This window comes from Protopterus annectens, chromosome 2.part0, assembly GCF_019279795.1.
Source record: "Protopterus annectens isolate FY-2018-M chromosome 2.part0, PAN1.0, whole genome shotgun sequence".
Lineage (NCBI taxonomy): Eukaryota > Metazoa > Chordata > Ceratodontiformes > Protopteridae > Protopterus > Protopterus annectens.
In genome coordinates, this window is record NC_056728.1 from 882,842,590 (window position 1) to 882,857,808 (window position 15,219).

Sequence of the window (15,219 nt, forward strand, 5' to 3'; positions counted from 1 at the left end):
CGATGCAGCCAATATCAGTCACAGGGTGTTTAATATAACATACTGCAGCTATGCTGTTTATGGCTATATTTACTAGAAAAGATATTCCTTGGCCATTTTGTTAAATTTGTTGCTATTTAAGAGTTTAAAATATGACACATACTAGTGGCGTGAAGTGACGTTACTTAGTACATTAGTCATTACAGCAATATTGGACTGTGTATCCTTTAAGGGAGTATAATTTTGTCAATATTTTATGAGAAAGGCTTAACTTGTTAGTAATGTAAACATGCAGGAGTGGGTATACTGATAAAGCCCATAACAAGGTTTATTATACAGTCTAACCCATGTTGTGTACCTTACAAATGTTGATAACTATAATTAGTGATTATGTATTCTGCTTTTACAATTATTCCTGCCACAGACACCTAGTCCTTCTGAATGTTAGTAAAGGTAAGTGAAAGTATATACTAGACATTGGAAATATTGACAGAGATATCGACATGTATGAACAGGCACAATGATTCCTGGACTTTATTAACACAAATACCCTTTACCAAATAGTGCACATACCCACCAGAGGTGCAAACATACTGGACCTAGTACTCAGTAATAGGGGAGAGAGCTGCACCCCCCTCCACTCACACACACACACACACACACACACACACACACACACACACACACACACACACACACACACACACACACACACACACACACACACATCACATTTTCACTGGCGAGGTCAGGCCGCAAAGCTGTCTCCTTTGAAATAAAAATTATTTTGATAATCCCAGCAAACCTGTAACAATTAGGATCTTTTCCAAAATAAAATACACCCTATAAAGTAATAGTTTGTCAAAATCCAATGCCCCTCTCAATCCTGAGTTAACAACAGCCTATGCAGAATTATTCACAGAGACCCTGTACAACCACATGTATGGAGTCTGCTGCACCTACTAGAAGTAATCCGAAAACAAATTCTAAAAAACAACGACAGTGGTGGAATCTGAACTTTAATAGGGTATATAACAAAAAGAAAATCCATGGCTAAGATCAGAAAGACTACTCAAATAATGATAGATCTCTCATTAAACTAAACAGAAAACTAAGAGGAATAATTAAGTCCAAAATGGCCAGTTATGAAGTTAAGATAGCCTTAAAGGATAAATACAACAACAAGGCCTTCTACAGCTATATCTGTAACCTTAAAGGCAGGACACATCAGTGTGCCAAAATTGTCATCAGTGGTCCCACCTTCACTGAGCACAGCAACACAGGGAATTTGCTGGCTGACAAGTTCAGATCAAACTTCACTTCCCCACTCCCCCCGCCTCCACCCATGAAGTACCTGCTAGCATAACCCCCTCCCAGAGCTATTAAGAGGGAGCAGGGCCTGGCGGGGATCATTAAGCCCAAAACACACAGCCTCAGTTAGCCCTGACAATATCCCAGGATGCCTTCTAAATAGCTTGAAACATGACCTATTAGGACTACTTGAGTCACTTTTCAACTATGCCCTCAAAACAGGCTTTGTACCATGAGAATGGAGGACTGCAACAGTTATCCCACTTCACAAGGGTGGACCATCTATTGACCTCAGAAATTGCAGACATACTAATCTAACTAATCTAATATGCAAAGCCATGGAAAAAAAATTATCATGGAAATTATCAGCAAAGACACAGGCAACCTTCAGACATTAGACCCGAAGGAAGGTTATGCCTGCTAAACCTGGTGGACTTCTTTGAGAAGGTCACCAAGGCAATGGATGAGGGGTAAATAGTGCATACTACCTACCTGGAACTGCTTAAAACAATACCCCACTTGATTATAGTTGACAAACTCACTGAACTAGGCATAAACCCCTACATAAACTAAGTGGATTGCTAGCTTGCTGACAGACAAGTCCCAGAAAGTCAGGATTGGTGAGACCATTTCCACTAAGAGACCAGTCACCAGGGGAATACCTGATATCTCTATGCTTGGACCTATCCTATTTGGCATCTACTTTTTGAAGGTAATGGCTGATATCAAGGGCCTTTGGCTGACCAAATTTGCAGATTACTGAAAATTGGGAGCTATCTTATATTGCTCCCATGGTACAAACATCATACAAGAGGGTCTAACACATGCAAATGGCTGATGCCAAAGCCACAGATTAAACCTCAATGCCAAGAAATGCATTATAGTGCCTTTTGGGAAAACTACCATCCAGGCTAATTATTCCATTGATAAGACACCACTAAGAATTGGCCCAGTACTCAGGGATCTGGGAACATATGTAAACAGTAATCTGGCCTTTGACCAACATGTGACCAAGATAGTAAGAAAATCATTCTATATTGCCCAACTTATAAGTAAGGGCATGGCATCCATGTCCAAGGAAGTCATAGTGTAACTTTATTTGGCCCTTATTAGACCAGTAATTGAGTATAGTGCCCTCTTCAGCATGTATCTGACCAGATATATACAACAGTTGGAACACCCACAAAAGTTCCTTACCAGGAGAATTGTGGTCATAAACATACTGTCCTATATGGATCAACTTAATCCCTATATCTGTACTCTCTATGGATCTACTGAGAGGCAATGCATTCTTGACATATAAGGTATCCTTGGATCCAGCTCTGATGGACCTTTGGTTCTTGTGCAATACAAATAGCACCAGAACCACTGGATCCAAGGATTTAAATTTTGCTTGTGACATAAATAAGACTTGTTGGCAAGACAGGTATGCATGTGTCTCGGAGGATCCCCATGCTCTGTAACAGGCTCCCTGTTCATGCGAAGCAGAGTCCATCCCTAATCCTATTTAAACATAACATTGACCAATGGATGGGAAATCAGAAATTGACTCTGCATCTGGCCTGCATGTCTCTGATAGGCAAAGGTAGGTGGTAATGCCCAAACTAATATCCTGCTCACCAAATAACCTCTAGAAATGTCCTAAATAACATACCGCCTTTTAATAAAAGCCCATTATATATATAGGGACACAAATGGCATGGCTAGGCTTATAAAGGGCACTGGTGATCATTAGCCTAGTATTTACATATGAAACTATGAACCTATGTACTTTGTTAAAGCAGCAGTGGGATTGGGAACTTTAACATATCTTGCAAATTCCTCCAGTTAACTTCTATAACAACAACATTTTAATTAGTTGCATTATACATTCTAAAAACCTATGCCTTTTTGGCAAATCAGAGTAGGAAAATTCAGCACATATTTTAATTATTGCCTCTGCTTTAATGTCATCACATTAAATGTTACAAAATGTTCTTTTTTCTGAATATGATAGGTGCTAATAACTATCTACTGTCTGCTGCAGCAAAAACTGCCCAATGGCTCTCATGTTAGTGCCAGACATTCAGCTACTTACTTAAACAGAGCAAAGGTGCAAATGCAGATTGTATCAGCAGCAGATCATTTGAACCATCAACCCGATGAAGGACCTGTTAATATGAAAGGCGTTTTTTGTGTGTATGCATTGTTTTATCACATTTCTGTAATAAATTAGTTTTTAGCCATGACATGGTGTGATAAAATATACGAGTACACAACAAACATAACTGCAGTACTTACTAAATATTATGTAAATAAAATACACAGGCATAATTATATACAGTGCCCTGCTACAGACAGGATGCCTGCATTCTTTCTGGAATGCAAGAATAAACTGAGAATAAAGTTTTACTTTTTAAAGTTTCAAATTCTAATTATATATACTAGTAGCAGCAGATAAAAAAAATTAAGACCTAAAATGTCAAAATGTGTGCAATTTCTAGAAAGTAAGTCTAGAAAGAAAGTAAACCATGTATGAAGTAAGTATTGCTTATCTTTTTTTTTTTTTTGGTAATTATAACCTTGGTCTGGCTGTTTTCTCACACATCCCAAATACATGCTGTAGGTGGACTGGATACTCTAAATTCGCCCTAGGTGTGAGTGCATGCATTTGTGTGCCTTCTGTGGAAGGTTGGGCACCAGGCTGGCAACTCAACACTGTAAAACTCCACTGCCAATCATGAGTGGACAGGTGTTCCGCTGTGGCAACCCCTAACTGGGAAAAGCTGAAAGAAGAAGAAGATAACCTTGGTCTGGCTATTGCTTTTTTTATTTTTTGACCTTTTGCACAGAGTTGTAAGTAGGGAAGGATGATGTGGATAGCTGCTTTGGGTGCACGCTGCTATGGGGTATAATCAACAGGTTACAATCAGACAGAAGTACAGTTCAGGCATTCATCTATGAAGCTGTGAGGATCTTGTGCTTCATAAATTAATGTTGATACTGCATTCTCTGCTGTGGTTGAAGCTTAGTCTGTGTTGGTAACTGTAAGAAGCTAGGAGGTGGTGGTAGAAAAATGCTGAGTCCTTGACTTAACTGCTGATTCAAATGGGGAGGGGTGTCTTTTTTCCTCTTCAGTGCTTACTTTATTACCCACCATAAGAGGTGTTTATGGAATGGATTGTGTTATTTTGCTTTCAGAAGTGATTAATCTGATTTAGTAAAACATACTGATACTACTATATTCTGGGTAAATGTGGATGGTTTGTGGCCATATACAGTGGGTATAGTAAATAAGGCTGAATGCTTGATTTTTCATATATAGACTGGCACTTGACACTGTAGTGTGTACCATCACAAAAAAGTTGGGATTGTTCTGAAATTAGAGTTATGTATAATTCTGTATCAAAATGCCACTACTCAGTCTCCTGGGCTGAAATTACTTTAAACACTTTACCTGTGGGGTGGGCAGAATCAAAACATTTTAAGGTGAATGACAACTCACTGCAGCACTCCATGCACACAAAGATAAACACACAAACACACACACACACACACACACACGCACACACACGCACACACACGCACACACACGCACACACACGCACACACACACACACACACACACACACACACACACACACACACACACATGTTCTGATGATCACAAATATGTGCAACCAAAGACAAGTGCAGATTTAATACAAATAATGTGGAAATATGATCCACAGGCCAAGGACAGACCTGTCTGCAGACTGATAATGTTAGTAATATGTATTGTAGATTCATAGGTAGTCCTCGAGACCATTAAGGAGCCTAGCTCAAATTCCCAGTTAATGCTAAGCAGTCTTTTAGAAGACTTACTCAGGGTCACATATTTGACAAATGCAAGCAAAGGGAAGTAATTCATTAACATCCCATAGCCGTAGTCCTTTTGACTAACTGGCAACCCTCTCTTTCTGTGAGTTGCATGTTTTCCAAATGCAAACTCTATTCTGCATTTGTAATTTTGTGTCTTTCAACAGAGTGCCCTTGTTTCTAGTACAAGTATTAAAAATACTGCACTGAGAATGTCATCCTCATCATTAATAAATCTGCGTGTGCCAGTTATCATCCTCACTTTTGCCTGTTTTAATCTTGATGACTATGAAGCTTAAATGACATGGCAAATGAGCTGCAAATATGTTGACACATTTACTGATGAACCTTAGCAAATGCAGTTTTGTTTTAGTCAGTCATGATTATGACTAGGATGGGAACGCTGTACATATGAGCATGACTTATCTTGGGATGAATGCAGCTTTTTATTTGAAATGCACTGCTGATTCTGTTCTGAAGACCTTCGTCTCCATCTCTGTAGTGGAGGTATGAACAGGCAGGATGACGTCTTCTTTCTTAAAACAAAATGGATTTGTCTATTCTGTATTGCAGCATTCCTAGATGAAGTCCACATGTGTAATAACATATGTCAGGTTTTGCAGCCCAGTGAATGCTTATTATTATAGTTTTAAGGCTTGTTTGTCTTATGCAATTGTAATAAGGAGGACTGCCCAGCTGCAGGACAGCACTGTTATAGCCAAAGGGTATTAAGTACATTTAATACAAACTTACAGTATCATGCAATATAATGTAACATTTAAAAAGACCACTTTGTTGTGAAAAATACCAGCTGTAACTACCGATGGTTTGGTTTTGTAAATTAATTGTACACGGTTCTTGACACATCATTGGTTTGAATTGTTATTCTAAGTGTATGCCCTCATTTTTTTGGTCCACAGAACTATTTCCTGCATAAAACTGGACTCATGCTTGTTGTGTTTGTATTAACTATATTCATGTTCTAATAAAATAAAGTAGTATGCAGAGTCAGAAAAAAAAAACAAATTACTAAATAGTCTAGGTCTGCTTCTGAATTTAATCCTACAAAAGGCATCCTTAGCTAGATATGATACACACATGTATTCATACAAACATACACGCTTCAGACAGCTGCAAAGAACTTGAGCCAGTGAATCTAGTGGAGGTAACTTAACACAGTATGAAATAACATAATGAGTAAATGCAATAAAGAATAACAGTGTTTAGAGAAACAGACCTATACTGTTACCATGTCAACACACAGTTACATTTGGTAATGTTAAATACATTGTACTTCCCCTGTGCTAGTTGTGCAACAAGATAAACAAATTTATACATTTTAATATTTGTTATACTAAATGTAAACTTTAAATATATATCTGTATGTTTGTGTCAATATGCATAACAGTAAACATTAATATGTATTTTTTATTTGCAGCATATGCACGTGTACACGCGCACGCACACACGCACACACACACACAATTATGTTGTATTTGCAAGAGAAGGATTACTACCACAATTGCAATAACTTCTGCTTCACATATATCAACCCAGAAACAAAAGAAGTGGCACATTCCAAGAAAAATGATGCTGTTTTTCTTTTACATTTGCAGACATTTAACATGGGCAATTGACATGTGGTTTTAATAACTTGTAGAATATCAGGTTTTCTGTCTCTGTGGAAGTACTGGTACCCACAAGCAATCTGTATTAACAAAAATGTCAAGGAAACAAGACCCTAGTGTGGCAGATGCCTATGTTGTCTCACAGCTAGAAACTGAAAAGCTGTACGGGTGCAAGGTACTAGAAATCTGTCTTATTATTATTCAGTACGTGGCTGAATAAAGTCTTCCACTGAGAGGGAATGATGAGAAAGGGAGAAATTTTTCAGGACCAGAGCAAAACAGCATTAATATTTTTCCTGGTGTTTCCAGAGTGGCTTTGTGATCAGAAACCTAAATATTTAAATGATGTGGTTGTTTCTATTGGGGTACCACTGAGATCAAGAATATTGAGAACTTTAGGAGTTTTTTTCCCACTTTTGTTAAGTTCTAAATGCTATACATTTTGATTTATGGGATTAGAAGTAGTCTACATTTGTTTAGCCAAGAATTAAAGGAGTGGTGATCAGACAGAATCTGGGTTTGAATTCTTGAATGTGTGGATTAGATGGAAGGAAACAATGTCATTGGTATAAAGAGTGATAGAAAGGTTAGTGGTATCAGACTATAGTTTAGTTGAAAACAACTATGAACACTTTTGTTATGGGCTCTGGAGGTGATAGGGATGAATCAGTTTTGATTGTGAAATATCTGTTAAGAAATCTTGGAACCAACTGATACTTCTAGGGCTAACTGTGATTTCTTGGAGGGAGTGAAGGAGGAAGGGTGGACGATAAGATCAAAATCTTTGATATGATCAATAAATAGTGATCCTGAAACTTTTCATCCATGTTGAAAAGGACATCATCTGTAAGTAATGCTGTCATTGTGCATCAGCCAGCCCAGAATCCATGCTTTTTAAGAGTTAAGATATGGAACTGTAGGATGCAAGTGGACAATTGGTTGTATACTAGATTTTCAAGTATTTCCCAAATTGTAGAGAAGCTAGAGATAGGTTGTAAGAGGGTGGAATTCTCTGACTGAGGCTGTTTGAGAAGGAATTTGGAAAGAGCAGTTTCCATATTTTTGGCATTGTGTTTTGAGTTAAGTAAGGGTTATGAATGTGGGGAAGAGGTGTGGTAAGGAAGTCTTTGCAAAACGAGATGAACCACAGAAAGTGGTTGCCTTCACCAGTGGGTGCATCCAGCAGTATGTTTTCTAGTAGGTGCTGAAGGTCTTTGTGAGTGATTTTCTTAAAATAGAAGAGGGGTTAGAAGGTCAGCGACTGGGTGAGTTGGAAGAGAGGTAGAGATTGTGGTACTAGCCAGGTAACTGAATTCCTTGAGAAACTCATAAGCTAATGTAGATCAATGTGTGTGGATGTATCTTTAAGAAGCTATCTAAGGGCTTGCACAAGTGTATAAATACTGAGCACATGTGAGCCTAACTGCCATTTTGTAGTAAGCTGTTGAGATGTAAGCATGTATGTATGTAAGGTCTGCCTGTTAATCAGTTCATTTATATTTTATAATGCTGCTATCCATCGTGATGTGTTTCTATGTAATAAAGCATCTAAACAAATTACCCCACCTGTTCATCTTCTATGTTAGAGAAAAACAAGAGACATTGTGTCAGAAGTGGCATGTCTTAAAGAACATGGTGTCGGAAAAGGTATGGCTAAAACAATTTGTTGCCAGAAAGAGTTCCAGTTTCTCTAATTTATGTCCAGGAGGCATCCAGTTGGTAATGGAGGAATATATAGGAGTGGATCATCCCTACTGCATGTATAATTCACAAAATAGGTCAGAAACAAATTCAAATGTTAAAACTTGCTGAAATAATTTCTTATTTGCAAAATATGAAACCAAGCATACAGAACGCTCTAAACGATATTTAAATAAACCAATATGTCAAATATTGATAAAAATATTTGAATTACTATAGAAAATGTTTGAAATAAAATCAGAATTGCATAAAACAAATAAAATAAAAGTAAACAGCTGCATATTTCACTAAGCACATATTTTTTGTATTAAGTAAAGATATCCAACTTTTCAGAAGTGTATAAAGTGTTTGCATGTTTGTGTAGTATTACAGTAAAGTTATTTCACAAGATACAGCCATTACAGAGCATATTTCGCAAAGTAAAGCATTTTGAAGAGTTTATTGTGCATGTGAATGTTATTACAAGCACACAAAGCAAGCTTGTTCATACATAATTACAAAGGCCATATTTTTCAGTGTGTTTGTGCATACTTTGTTGGCATGGCAAATGGATTTCAAAATCCTAGTGCTCTTGTGTTTGACAATAATATTGCAGAGAACTGGTGAGTGTTTGAACAAGAGTACGCCATTTTCATACAGGCTGCATTTTCTGATAAAGATGACCATACAAAAGCATTTATTCTTCTTAATTTAGCTAGGTCAGAGGCCACTGAAAGGGAGTGTTCCTTTGTGTATGTACCTGCTGTCTTTGCAGGAGATGGGGAAAACCATCATATTGCTGTAGCAGCTGAGTCAAGGGAGGACTCTGAGTGGTTAAAACATACATTTAGAGAAATGTATAACCCCAGACAAATATTACAATGGGAAGGCACTTACTTATTTTACACAAGGGATCAAGAGTCTGGTGAAATTTTTGCAGCATATATAACAGACTTGAGAAACAAGGCTAAAACGTGCAGATTTGGTGATTTAAGGGATGGGATGATAAAAGACAGACTTGTATGTGGTATTAAAGATGATGCTGTGAGAAAGATTTTGCTTTGTGACAGTGACTTAACTTTGAATAAGGCCATTGAGATTTGTCAGATATACAAGCTCACAGAAAAGCACACAAATATGCTTACAAATGAGAAATGCATGCTTCCAGTAACTTCTAGAGCCGATGTTGATAGTATGCAGCACGTGGTTGAAAGAAACAGGCCCAAGCACATGGCTATAACTGTAACCCCTGCAGCACCCATTGGTAAACCTCAGAGGTTTCCAGAAAGTTCCAGAGTTCACACAGTCTCAGTGAAGCATAAGTGTGGTCAGCAATGCCACAAATGCAATACATGGAATCATTTCAAAAGGTTTTGCAAATCAAAGGGCACACATTATTTTATTAAAAGGGAACATACAAAGAAATGAGTTGATCAGTTAGAAAGCTACAACCTTAATTTTTATGTGATGGTGTGTCAGTGCTTCATGAAATAGTCAATGCAGTAGATTTAAGTGCAAAGAATAAATAATTTTTGTACTGTTTAGATAAATGGGAAACCCATAGAGTACAAAGTTGACACAGGTTCCAAGTGCAATTTTATGTCAGCAGAAGCATTTGCTAGAGTCTGTGCTGGTGAAAGGCTTGATTTGGCAAGGTGTGGCAAAGCTTGTTGCTTATGAAGGTGAAGAAATTCAAACGGAAGGCTCAGTAGTGCTTTCATGTTACTCTGCTGGGAGAAGTTATGATTTATTTTATGTGGTCAGGAGGCACATCCAGTCATTATTAGGGCTCACAGACAATTTGAAAATCAGACTGTTATAATTTAATAAGGAGGTCCATCATGTTAGCTTGAAAGACCACTTCTCTAATTTCACTGAAAATATTTTTCTACCTATGCTGATTTTTTTCAAAGACAACTTAGGCAAGCTTCCAGTTGTGTACTCCATGAAGTTAGACCCAAATGCCAGTCCAGTTATCAGGCCAGCCTGGAAATTTCCAGTAGCCATGCAGAATAGAGTAAAAGCCAAGATAGATATAATGGTGTAACACGGTGTGATTTGTCCAGTAGACGAACAAACTGAGTGGGCATCTTCCATGATGGTAGTTCATAAGAGAAGCTCAAATGACATCAGAATATGTAATGATCCATGAGACTTGAACGAAGCTCTAAAAAGACCTTATCATCCAATGCTTACAGTTGAAGAAGTCTCTGACCTTATGCCAAATGCCACTGTCTTAGATGGAAAGAGTTCATTTTGGCAAATTTTGCTTGATAAGAAATCCTCATTGTTAACTGTTTTCAGTACTCCTTTTGGCAGGTACAGATTTTTGAGAATGCCATTTGGGATAAATTCTGCAAGTGACGTCTTTCAGCATACAATGTAGCAAATTTTTTCTGGGTATCGTGCTATTATAGTAGTCAACATACTACTAGGAGGTAATGGCAAAACTGAGCCTTACATGAACCTCAGAAAAGTTCTGGAAAGAGCACGGCAAGTGAATCTTAAGCTCCGTCCACAGAAATGCAAATTCAAGCTACAAAAAGTTACTTATGTTGGTTATTTATTTACCAGCTTTGGCTTATGACCAGACCCTTCCAAGCAAACAGACATTCTCGAGATGCCAGCTCCAGACAATGTTTAAGCTCTGCAACATTTTCTTGGCATGGTCAGCTGCCTAGGCAAGTTCATGTCAGACTTGAGTCAATTATTAGCACCACCCAGAGAGCTGACATGTAAACATATATCCTGGCCTTGGTTAGAACAGAACCAAAGGGCATTTGATGTCTTGAAACAGAGAATTACCAGTCCACCAACTCTCACATACTATGATGTTTACAAACCAGTTACTCTTTCATGTAATGCTTCAAAATTTGGTTTAGGTGCAGTCATGTTACAAGAGGGTCAACCTGTTGTCTATGCATCAAGAACTCTTCCTCAAACTGAAATGCAGTATGCTCAGATTGAGAAAGAGCCTTTGGCAATTGTGTTTGCATGTTCAAAGTTCCATGATTATGTTTATGGTAGACTTATCCAGATCGAAACAGATCATCAACCTCTAGTCACTATTTTGAGAAAGCCTATGCATACAACTCCAGCCAGATTGCAACATATAATGTTAAGATTGCAAAACTATAATTTCACTCTTGTCTACAAGTAAGGCAAACTTCTTTATCTTGATGATACATTGCCCAGATTACCCAGAAACACCACTGAACATCATGAGAATGAGAACCTTGATTTTGAAGCCATGGAATTGAGAAATATTTCTTCTCTATGTCTTGATGGGCTGAGAGATCACACAGCCACAGATGAGGCTCATCCACTTTATTCAACAAGGATGGCTATCAAAGCAATCTAGTTTACCTCAAGAGGTGCAACCTTATTTTCTATACAGACATGAGATTTTGGCTGATAATGGTATCATTAAGAAAAGTTTGAAAGTAATTGTTCCAAAGTCCTTGCAACAAGAGTACATTACTATCTTGCATCATGGTCAACCAGGAGCAGATTCTACCAAAAGACAGGTGAGAGGTCTAGTATTTTGGCCTTCTATGTCACAAGATATTGAGAGAGTGATATCATCTTGATCCATGTGTAATAGTACTAAGTCACATCAACAGAAAGAACCACTTCAGCTAAACCAGATTCTTGAACTACCTTGGTCGACAGTAGCCACTGATATTTTCAAATGGAATGGTCAACATTATTTGGTGTTAGTAGACTCTTATTCAAATTAGTTCTAGATTGACCTACTTCTTAATCTAGCATCCAGTACTGTCATCACTGAGATGAAGCACCATTTTACAGTCCATGGTAGTCCGCACAAAGTTATTTCTGACAATGGCACACAATTTACAAGCCAACAGTTCAAAAGATTTGCCAAAGAGTGAGACTTTACTCATGTCACGAGTAGCCCAGAGTATCCTCAGTCAAATGGTTTGGCAGAGCGTGCAGTTCAAAGTGCAAAACAGTTACTACAGAAGTCAAAATGAGACAATAGGGATGTTTTCCTGAATCTCTTGAATCTCATAAATATTCCTTGTGATAAACATCCTGGTTCCCTTGCCCAGAGACTTCTGTTGAGACAAACAGTTGTTGGTTCCATGTGCCAAGAACAACAGGTCAGTGAAAAACAATCTGTTAAAGAAGTGTTTAACCAGAAGCCCTAATGTGATAAGACCAGCAAACCATTCAATCCATTACGAGAAGGAGAAGTGGTAAGGATGCAAACATCCAAAGGTTATGATCAGATTGGAATCATGAAGAATATTTACTCAGAGCTGAGATCATACATCATGGAATCACAAGGAGTAGAGTTTAGGCAGAATCGGAAACATTTGATGCCAGTGCCCAAGCCTATACCACAGCACATAACCTGTGAGAAAGACTCTTTAGCTCAGAGTTAGTTGTCCAGTGTGTTCCAGTTCCAGAGGAGGGTCCAGAGAATATTCCCATTCCTATGATGAATCCAGAAGTTCCTGATACCAGTTGTTCACTGAAGACTGTCCCTGTTGCTAAAGCAAGTCCAGATTGTTATGTTACAAGATCTGATCACATCTCCAGACCATGTTATAGATACAAGGCAACTTGGACATGAACATTGTGTTTAGTAATGCATGTCTAACTCCAATGTTATTTTTAGCTAAGGGCAATCTTTTTAACAGGGAGGATATAGATCAATGTGTTTGTATGTATCTTTAAGAAGCTATCTAAGGGCTTGCACAAGTGTATAAATACTGAGCACGTGTGAGCCTGACTGCCATTTTGTAGTAAGCTGTTGAGATGTAAACATGTATGTCTGTAATATGTCTGTTAATCAGTTCATTTATATTTTATGATGCTGCTATCCACCCTAATGTATTTCTATGTAATAAAGCATCTAAGCGAACTACCCCGCCTGTTTGTCTTCTATGTTAGAGAATGATGAGCGACAGATAAAACTTGTCCTTGAGAGCTCTGGATGTAAATATGAGGGGAAGTACAATATGCAGCTTTCGGGCCTGTGAGATTTACTTCCTGACAGTGACAAATTCAATAAAGGTGTTTAAAAACAAGAGAGGTGCTTGGGTTTGCCTAGCAGAGCCCGTTGTTTGTCTTTGGAATACCTGGTTTTGTGACTGCCAATGGCTCACATAGCTAGGTAATGAAGAGAAGTAAAAGTGCTGTGTTTTCTGGTGAGGGGTTTTGTTTCCATAACGATGGGGCATGGCTTTCAGTTCATTCATTTACTGGGAATTTTGTATTATTTGAAAATTTGCTCTGTGAGAGGAAAGAATTTGTTTTGAAGTTGAATGGGTGCATGTAAGAGCTGTAGCAGGTGAATTGAGATTCTATAAGTTGATAATGGGGTTCCAGTTAATAACTACAAGGTGCTGTTCAGGTTTTCAGTATTTTTGGTGGAGATGGATTTGATGGTTACTAGTTTGAGGAGCAGTTGTGGTAATTGGTGAATAATTTGGAAGGTTATTGGAGTGGTGACTGAATGAGGATGGAAGAACATATGTTGGAGATAATGGTAAGGTTATTAGTGATTGGCATATCCAGAAAAAAGTGACAGTTGGTTTGGAGATGGTGATGGGTGGTGTCACTGGCTAAGCATATAAGGTTGACATTGGTTAGCAATTCATCAGTGTAATTTCTCATGGGACCTAGGTAGTTTAGGTTAAAACCACCTAAATGATGATGTTTGTTTACTTGTGGAACCTGAGGTAATAGTAAGAATAATGTATTTTATTTTTTTAAGAAATATTGGAGAAAGAATTTAAGCAATGTCTACTTGAAAATGATTGCTTTCCAGATGGGAAGTTTTAGAAGGATCCAGTAGGGTTCAGTGACTGAGAATGCATTTGAGTGAGCAATTATAATTGGGTTAAGATATATTTTTTATAAAGAATGACAGTCCCTATACCTTATTTTTTTTGCCAGGTCTTGTACCTTGGAGGTATTTGTATGAGGGAAGTAGTTGCTGACAATTGAGATTTGTATATCTGAACACCAAAAGACTTCCTCCTGCACGTAGGTCATTGCACGGCTCCCAAATGAAACCACAGAACAAAAAAGACCAGAGCCAGCAAATGGTGACCAAGATAACTGTATTTAACAAAGGAACATACCGGTTTTGGCTGGTAACATACACAGCCTTCTTCAGTGTATATGTATATGGTTCCTCACAAGCTATTTAAATAAACAGAATCCAAATCCTATTGGTTTATTCCTCATGAATATTCATTTAGACCTGGGTGAAAAAGCCCACCTAATGTAATTATCCATTTCTTTTCCTTACTATTTAGAATATTGTGCCACCCACTTTTGTTTTTGCGATCCCCTTGTATTAAATCAATTACTGTAAACATAAATTTTGCTGTTGGATGGACCAACTGATGTTTATAAAGGGCATTTGTCACCTTTTTATGTTTTATATTACTGTAATGTTCAGATATGCGTACTCTAATGCATCTGGAGGTTTGCCCAATGTAGAACGCCCCACAGTTACATGTGGCCATATAAATAGCCCAATCACTGCTACAGTTCACAAAACTCTTGATTTCAAACACTCTGGGGCAATTTCTACTGGAAAACTCATGGGTTGTGGACATATATTTGCAATTAATACAATGACCACAGGGAAAACATCCACGTAAAGTATGACCTGATAGGGTACGTTGTATCTTAGTGTTGTATTTGTTGTCCCTCATTTTGTAATGATTGAAATAGGATTGTAGCTTCTTCCCATTCCTATAAGAAAAGATACATTGATCTGGAATAATGTGTGCAACCTCAG